We start from the raw sequence: 8666 nt of genomic DNA, 5'->3' as shown, positions 1-8666 counted from the left end.
GCAACAAATTTCGAATTGCGTTTCAGAACAATGAACGAACAAGTTTTGTTTTAAATTCATTGACACCAAAAACAGGGGCGTGTTGCACCGAAGTGGCAGCTTAGTGCATTTGTCTAACGGTTCGTACACCCACTGCGAGAGCGGCAAAAAGGCAATTTAAAGAAAACATTAGCCCTAGGCACATATCGCATGGATGCTACACGAAGAATTTGTTAAATGTAACTACTTATCTTTGAATGGAGCAGCTAGGATTGTGCTCGCCTTGTTTGCTGGGATGCGGATAATTGGCCCGGCTGTCCGTCCCCCCGTTGTTTGCATCACGAGCCACGAGAAGGTTCTACGTGCACGAGCAACCAACATTCTTTCAGTCACATTATGGCATCATCGAAAAAGTTGCGGCCTGACGGCAGAAGCTAAAGGTACTCGCGAAAGAAGTTAGGCACTCTCGCATGCAATCACACGCGCCGAATTAAGGCAAAATAGCAGCCAAGGCACGCCGCGATATTAGTGCTGGCTAAATAACCGTTCAAGTAACAAAAAAATCCGAACTCAAACAGCGCAAAAAGAATGCAGACAAATATGCTCATGTGCATGATGTTAGCCTATATACCAACCTACCCAGTCTGCTGTTTTGATAAAGAAATTGCGATAGAATAAGAGAAGGAAACGATCTTTTGCCACGTGTGGTTCTTTAGCGCGCATGTGACCTTGCGATCACCAGCAGAACTGAATACAAGTCTTCTATTTTGCCGTGCATGGTCGCCGCTACTTCGTCGTGCTACTTTAAGATAATCGAAGTGGAGCGGAACCTTGCACGCGTCTTGCCATATAAAAGTTAGTAGTGTATTGCACACTGAGGAGCCAAGCATTAGGTTCAAGTTGGACGACGGCGACTGAAGGCCTGGGAAAAGTTTTTTGATGTCTCACTACTTTTCTGGCAAGTGAAAATTAAGTTATGCGCCATCGTTAACGCCCCATTTGGTCCTGGAGGGTGCCATACTACAGAAAGTGGAACCAGGAATAGAAGGGACACAACGTGGTACCGCTGCCTGATGCCGCCGAAGTTGCACTTCTGATCTGCGGTCTCACTACGTCCGCAGGTCATGTACAAGGGGCTCTTTAATATACTGCACTCAGAGTAGATGTGGCTGGCTTGCCTTTACAAGGAAGGTCGACACAATTACGTGAACGAAGGAGACGTGTGGTCTTATAATCTGGTAACTGAAAAGTCGAACTGCGCTGTCAGTGGTTTTCCTCTCGCACGTGCCTGTGTTCATTTGGCGCCGTAAGTAAAAAACACAGCGTGCGGGGTGTCCGGGCACAATGCTCGTCGGCAATTACTGGTTTTGATATTGTGGTGCACCTATGGGTCCACGCGTGCCCAGGCTGATGTGTAAGTTTGCGCACGTTGCCTTTGCCGAGCGGCAACAGTTGATTAGAGCGCTTGGTTTTCCATAATGCGAGCTGCTCGCGCCTTCTACGCACCTATGAATGGGCCTGAATACTTATTCCGGACCAGTCACTAACCGAATGCGCAAACCTTACTAAGCAGTCGGTCAGCTGTTACGAAGCAAGTACAATTGACTTGAGACTTCAAATTTGGCGTAGCAGCCTGCAATTTAGAGCAGCCCCCTATGAGAGAAAATGTCACGAACCTCAATCATTCTTCCACGTTTTCAGAGGCGCGCTCAAACAATGAAGACACACCTCACAGACTTCAGGTGTTTGACGACGTAGCCGTGGATTCCCTTGCCGCTTGGTTGCTCTCTGTAAAAGTCGTTCTCTACAACGTTTAGGCGGTGCCGTTTTTTTTTTTTACCTACAGTTTACACTGCAACGCTAGGCGTCCGCAATGAGCAAATTTTCCTGCCGCCACAAAACCGAGTCGCTCAAGATTTTCACCGCCCCTCTCGTGCTTAGCGCGCACTTGATATATAGCTCTCGAGCTTTCTCGGTGACAACGAGGTTACGCGACACCTTTCGTCAGCGTCCTCTGACGCGTGCCTTCGAGCCTATCGCGTTTCCGCAGCTGGATTTCACAAAAATGTATATAGGTCCCGTGACCCCAGGTCCGCACCTGTACTCTCCGCGGCCACAAATAAACGTGCACAAGTTTTAATTTCCCTTGACGGTTAATTAAGCGCCAGGACATTACTTGTACATAATAGGTATTAAGGAATAACTCTGTCCGACTGGAGAAAGGGAAATAAGTACGCTAACTGCATTGTGCATGAGTAAGATGCGCAATATTTGTTACAGTTCCTGCTGAAGGATTGAAATACATCTGCAACGTGTACAATGCTTTGATTACGCTGTACTCAACTGGGCTGTAGCCGCCTGCCTGCTTACTTATGTCGCATCTTAAGCTTTGGTCGAGCTACCAAAACACTCATCCTCTTCTTTGGGACGGTGAACAATTGTGTGGGTGAGTATGAGTTCGTGACAGATAGAGAAAAGCAGAAGGCAAAATGCTACGACGACCACCACACAAACCGAAGTGTGAAAGCGACGTTGAAGCACGAAATAATGTTAAGGAAGTCGTGGTGACAGCGATACCACGAGCACTGCGATGACGTCACGGAGACAACTGCGGCGAAACGTCGACATGCCGTAAAGGCGATGACGGCTGTGACAAAGCTTGACACGACGCCGACTTGATGGCGATTAAATCCTCGCTACAGGAGTGTGGCGAAGATAGCACATTAACGAGGACAATGAGATACGGAAATGGTTATGGCATAGCAACAATGACGCATGGATGATGACGAGACCAACATGCTGAGCCTGACAACCATGGGATTAAAAAGCAACGGCAGTATGACAACTGTATGATGGTGAATATGAAGCCTGTGCATAACTACCTTAATGTTGTGGCAGAAAGCTACCAGGCGGAAACCATCGGCGATGCTCGCCAGTGTAAGTGAACGCCCTGGACGTACCAACGGAGAAATGACAGGACGAGGGAAGTAATGAACTAATAAACGGTCCAACGAACCTTATTTTTCTGACCAATGATCATTGACCATCTACAAATGGCGAAAGAGGCAAAAAAAGCTATTCACTTAAATTTTGCAACCATAAACATTCTACACACCACACTGCAACTTCTTCCTGCCACACCAGTAAACTGTCGAGTCATCGACAATGTAGTCATTATCACGTCATGTCAACGTCGTTGTGTCGTAACCTTGTCGTGCTCAGCATATCACTGAAGTGTGACATATATTTAAACGTTTTTAACAGAATGTAACACTAATCCCAGGGATCCACATATCACACCTAAACAGGGACGTAACGTTACAAGTGGAAACTAAGTTCGCGAAACAAACAGGAAGCCCAAACTGCACACAAAGCAATGTTTCAAGGATCGTCCACAAGGAAAACAGGCCACAACAATGCAGATGTACCGACTCGCTCAGCTAGCTACCGCAATACAGACAAAAAAACACTGTGGTATGCGATACCCTGGTATCACTCTTAAAGCAACTTGAACAACGTAAGCTTGATTATTCCCAATTTTAACCTAGTGAGTCAACGAAGACCGAAGAAACTCTTTCCCAAATTGATGAGATCGCTCTTCAAAGATACTCAGCGACATGAGCACGTGGCCGCAACAGCAAAGGGCAGTCTGTGACCGCCTACGCAGACCTGCCGAACCACGCTTTCTTTCAAGCGTTGCAGCTGCCTCGAATACGCGTGACTACAAATCTGTTCGTGCTCTCTGTGCACAAACCTGTCGTCAGCATTCTTATGCCTCGACAAGCGTCCCCCATCGCCTTCGTCCTCGTGACATTGCTACACAGACGTGTCACACCGTGCATACGCCTGACTGGGTGTTGGCATATTTGGGAATGCCTTCTGAACCGTGTAGTGCACAATTATAAAAATTGTGCTAAGCCAAGTTTGTGCATGAGCACTGCGTAAATGTACTCGTTGCATAGGATGAAATTCAATAATTGTATGCATCACCGTTAGTTGTGCGGTACCTATATATGAAGCTTGACTTCAATTAGGTTCCAGCGTGCAACTTGGACCTGCGTAACATTCTTCTTTCGGCATAATTTTATCGTTCTTGGCATGTACATGACTTGGCATGCTTTCCACCTTGCTGCCACGGCACAAACCAGCAAAAACGCGTCAAAATGTCGTCAAACGTACAGCTTCCCTCAATAGTGCTTGAATTTGCTTTTAGCAAGTTTACAATTGCGTTTCAGAATCTGAAACGAACAGGTTACGTTTTCAACGCGCCGGCATGAAATTCGACGACGTGCTGCATTGAGTTGGCAGATCTAGTGCAATTTTCTAACGGTTGATACGCCGACTTCTCGAGCAGGAAAAAAGAGCGTATTACAGAAAAAAATTAAGCAATGCTTGATATGGCATAGCTGCTGCAGAAAAGGTGAATTGAACGTAATCACTTCACAAAAAGAATGCGCTCACCTTGTCACCTGGGAAATGGAACTTGGCCCGGCTGTTCGTCCCCCCGTTGTTGGAACCATGAGCCACGGGAAAGTCGCCCTACATGCACGAGCAGCTATCATTCTTTCAGCGAATTTGCGGCACTTTCGAAAAAGTTGCGGCCTGACGACACAACCTATTATTCACAATAACCGGTATACCCTCTTGCCCTAAATCGGATGCACCAACGAATGGAAAAATGGCAGCTAAAGCAAAAGCAATCCGCGATATTAGTGCAGGCTACATCGCCTGCTACTGTGGCGAAGACAGCGTTGAAGTACGAGGAATTGGCCGAAATAAGAAAACGCGAGGAGCAAATTTATGTTATGAACACGTCGTCATCAAATTTGGTGGAATGCCGCACTGGATTGGAGGCTGTATGAATTTCGTCTGATGGTTGATAAGACTATTTCGCGAACAGCAAAAAAGAAAAAAAGCGTTCGACAGCAAAAGGAGAAGACACTTCTCACAGCTGCTACGCGAAATGTTGATTGTGCGTAATTATTTCAAAACAGTTGCAAGAATTGGTCTCACCTCGTCTGCTGGGAAACGTAGCTTGACCTGTGTGTCCGTCCCTGCCTTGTTCGAACCACGAGCCAAGGAAATGTGCCACAAAATTGAGCGGCCAGTATTCTTTCAGTCACTCTGTGGTCCCTACGAAAAAGCGGCGTGAGTTGCGGCCAGACAGGAAAACCTAAATATATTCACGAAATCAGGTCTGCACCCTTGCATGCAACCACATGCACCGTAAAACGGCAGCCATGGTAAAAGCAAGCCGCGATATCAGTGCAGGCTACATCACCGGCTATTGCGCCGAAGTCCCAGAGCAAAGAAAATGCGAAATCAATAAACGCCAAAGGAATGAAGAAAAACACGCTGATTTGGACTATGGTAGCCTACCAAGTCGCCCAACTTGCCTTTTTGAGAAATAAATTGGGATAGAAAGAAAGAGACAAGGAAATAATCTCTTACCACCTGCGATTCTTTAGCGCGCGTGTTACCTTGTGATTTCAAGCAGTACTAACAACATAGGCCTTGTTTGCATATTGCAGTACGTACTTGCAGCACATATATAGTTGAATATGTACCACCGTTCCTATTTTAGATAACCAAGACATAATGGATGCAAGAAACCGGCTCTTGCGCAACCTTTGCGCGCGTCTTGCCATTTTTAAACCAGTATAGCTAACAGGCCGGGAAGCCAACGATGACGTTCGAGTTGGATGACGGCGACTTAAGGTCTGGCGTCAAGGCTTTTAATGTCACACATACAACGTCCGACTTTCGCCTTCTAGGCGGCCAATAATATTGCTCTACCACGGAAAGCGGAACACAGGTGGAAGTGAGACAACACGGACAGCTCTGCCTGCTGCCTATGTTCTCTGTAAGGAGCTGCACCCGGAATATATATATGCGGGTGGCTCGCCTTTACAAAGACAACCGGCATCTTAGGCTGAGCGAAAAAGACATGCGCTGTAATGTGCTAGTAAAATGCAACTTTAACAGAACTGTCATTGTGTTTTTGTCTTCTCGCTGGAACCTGTGCTCAGTTTTGCGACGCAAGTACAGTACAGACAAACTCATTGCTGCACACAGCGTACGGGCAGGTAGTTCTGAGTCCTGTTCGTGGACGACACTTGGTGACACTTGCAGGTTTTCATACTGAGAACTAGTTTCAAGTGCGGCCACGCAGATGTGTAAAATTTGGCCCGTTGCTCTTCCCGAGCGGCAATGCTTGATCGGAGCGTTCGTTTTGCCCTAGCGATCCGCTCGCGTTATGAATGAATGGGTAGAATGAATGAACGGCGGCCAACAACAGCCTTAGTAGGCGTTAGATTGGTCGGATAGGTGCAGTGAAGTTATTCAAGTAAATTTCTCGAAGCGCCATTGTTCTTCAGCGTTTAAGAGGCATGCTCGAGAACAAAGGCTCACCTCCTCTGAGGTGCGGCTTTCACAGAAGTCGTCGTGGGTGCTATTGCTTGCTTGTTGGTCACGAGAAACGTTCTGTACAACGCTGTCTCCCTCGTGCTTCGTGTGTGGCTACTATATAGTTCTCCAACTTTCTCGAAAACAATGAGGTTAAACCTGGTTAAGCGAGTCTTTCCGTCAGGGTCATTTGAAGAGCGCCCTCAAACCTATAGCATTCCTACGCTACTAGTTGACAAAAAAAAAAAGGAAGGCACGCTCTTGCGCCTCGCTTGCATGTCAGCTGTAGTCAAATATATATCAGCCTGACGCAATTCGCATGAATAACTCTTCTTATCGATCGTACCAGTGTGCCGCAAGATTGTGTGCTCGTACGCGTTGGAGCTCGTGAGACTTGACTGTGTAATTATTATCTCGCAAAGGTGAGCATTGTCCCTGCAATGCCCAACGTATCTTATACTATACGCCGAGTTTGAGGTCAAAAAAATTAAGTTTAAGCAAATGAACCCAACTCGTAGCCTATACTAGCATCTTTTATACGCTGGAGCGAGGTTTCAGCCGTGGATGACGTAAAACAGTCGTTACTAAATAAATCATTACTATACTATTTAAGCTTTTACTGAAACAGCATTGTTAATCTGCCTTTTTGTTTTCTTTTTTTGTACAAATGTACTGTCCACGGCCAGAAATAAAAGTGAACAAGTTGCTTTTATTTTCATGAATGTGTAGCTGTGTTTGGGTATGACAGGATTAATTAAACGGCGAGTCATTGCATGTATATAATACGGTTTTAGGGAGCAAGCCCGGCCAGGTGGAGAGAGGTGCCTTTCACTAAAAGAGAACGAAATGTTACCCAAATGGCATTGTCTGAGCAAGGCGGGCAATATTTTTTTACATTCATTGGGCCAAAGGATGAAATACACATACAACGTGTTTCCACGACGACTGTCCGAAACTGAAATAGCATTAACTAACAAATTTTAAAATATAACCTAATTTATAATTGCTGTTTAAATGGCTAAGGGTAGGTTGAAATATTACAATAGAAGTAAGCTAGTGGTTTAGGCGCAACCATTTATTAGAAGCATTGTGTCTTGCAAAGGGCTCGCGAAATGTTGACAATAAGATATGAGACGAAGTGCGTTGCTATCCCAGCAAAGTTTCCGTAGTGCGTGTTTACGATGGCACGGGAACAAATTCACTGCAGCAGGAAAACACGTTGCTGCACATTGCGATTCTCGAGACTGGTGCAAGCCGCGGAATTTCTGGCAGGGGACAATGCCTTCACTTCACGCTGACCTCAAGTTCGCAATTATACAACGGGTTTTGAAATGAATTCTTATTACTAAAAGTTTCTCCAGTTACGTTCTCTGAGCTGAATGAACAATTCAGTCTACACATGGAACATGCTGGCATCGCTTTTTATTACGCCGTAGTCATTCTATCGATAATTATTCCTTAAATTTGAATTTCCAGCACTTCTATGAACTTTGGTCGGTAATAATTATCATTCTGTCAGGAACCACCTTTTTGTTTTCTTTTTGTTATTAGGAGTCTGAGGCAGACGTCGCCGACTAACGCGGAAATGAAACAGCGAACAACTTTTTGTTTACAAATACATTAGGCAGACTTATTATTTACTAACGTGCTGTCACTCTTCCATCTCGTCTCACTCCAGGCTCGTTTGAGTAGCCCTCAAACTTTAACAGAATACAGATGCGCAGTAAATCCTACAAATTTACTAATGCTTGAAAGCAATGAACAATGAATGGCAAAATTTAGAGGCGTCCAATGCGCGATGCTCGTATTCTTGTGTCGAGGGGTCTAAGAACTGGCAAAGCCTCGCAACTACATTTTTTTTAAAAGTAAGGCACCACAATTAGGAGTACAAGAAAGGAAAGAATAAATGGAAAGGTACTCGCCGTCGACGTCTGGTCCCGCCCATAGCCGGCACTGCTCAGGCCTTTGCACAAATTCCGGCTGGATTCCGTAGCTCCTCTAATGCTTCGTTTGTCTTGCGCTGGCGTCGCCGATTTGTCTTCTCTTAAAATACCGTTAAAACAAAGAAGAAACCTGCTTACATTCCTGAAAGCAAGGTAGCGGAACGACGCCCTCCGCGGTGCAAACGCCATTTGCAAACTGAGGGGCCGGATGTTCTCAAGCAGTCCCAACTTCCGGCAAGCTTACTAACAACAAAAAAAAAAATAGGGAAGTAAATTCTGCAGTTCTTACGCGCCAAACTACAATCTGATTATGATGCACGTCGTAGCAGACATCGCAAG

General features: G+C 45.6%; 1 long non-coding RNA gene across 1 annotated transcript; it reads right to left on the bottom strand.

Moving 5' to 3' along the window:
- Positions 1-249: 249 nt before the first annotated feature.
- LOC135912698 (uncharacterized) lies at positions 250-5293 on the bottom strand. The gene is made up of 3 exons (XR_010567757.2): positions 4993-5293; positions 4441-4518; positions 250-337 (listed from the first exon to the last, which is right to left on the bottom strand). It is a non-coding gene; the product is annotated as an uncharacterized lncRNA (long non-coding RNA).
- Positions 5294-8666: the final 3373 nt, after the last annotated feature.

The sequence above is a fragment of the Dermacentor albipictus genome, chromosome 9 (genome assembly GCF_038994185.2).
Source record: "Dermacentor albipictus isolate Rhodes 1998 colony chromosome 9, USDA_Dalb.pri_finalv2, whole genome shotgun sequence".
Classification (NCBI taxonomy): Eukaryota; Metazoa; Arthropoda; class Arachnida; order Ixodida; family Ixodidae; genus Dermacentor; species Dermacentor albipictus.
The sequence above is the reverse complement of the archived record's forward strand: the minus strand, read 5'-3'. Positions and strand labels throughout refer to the sequence as shown.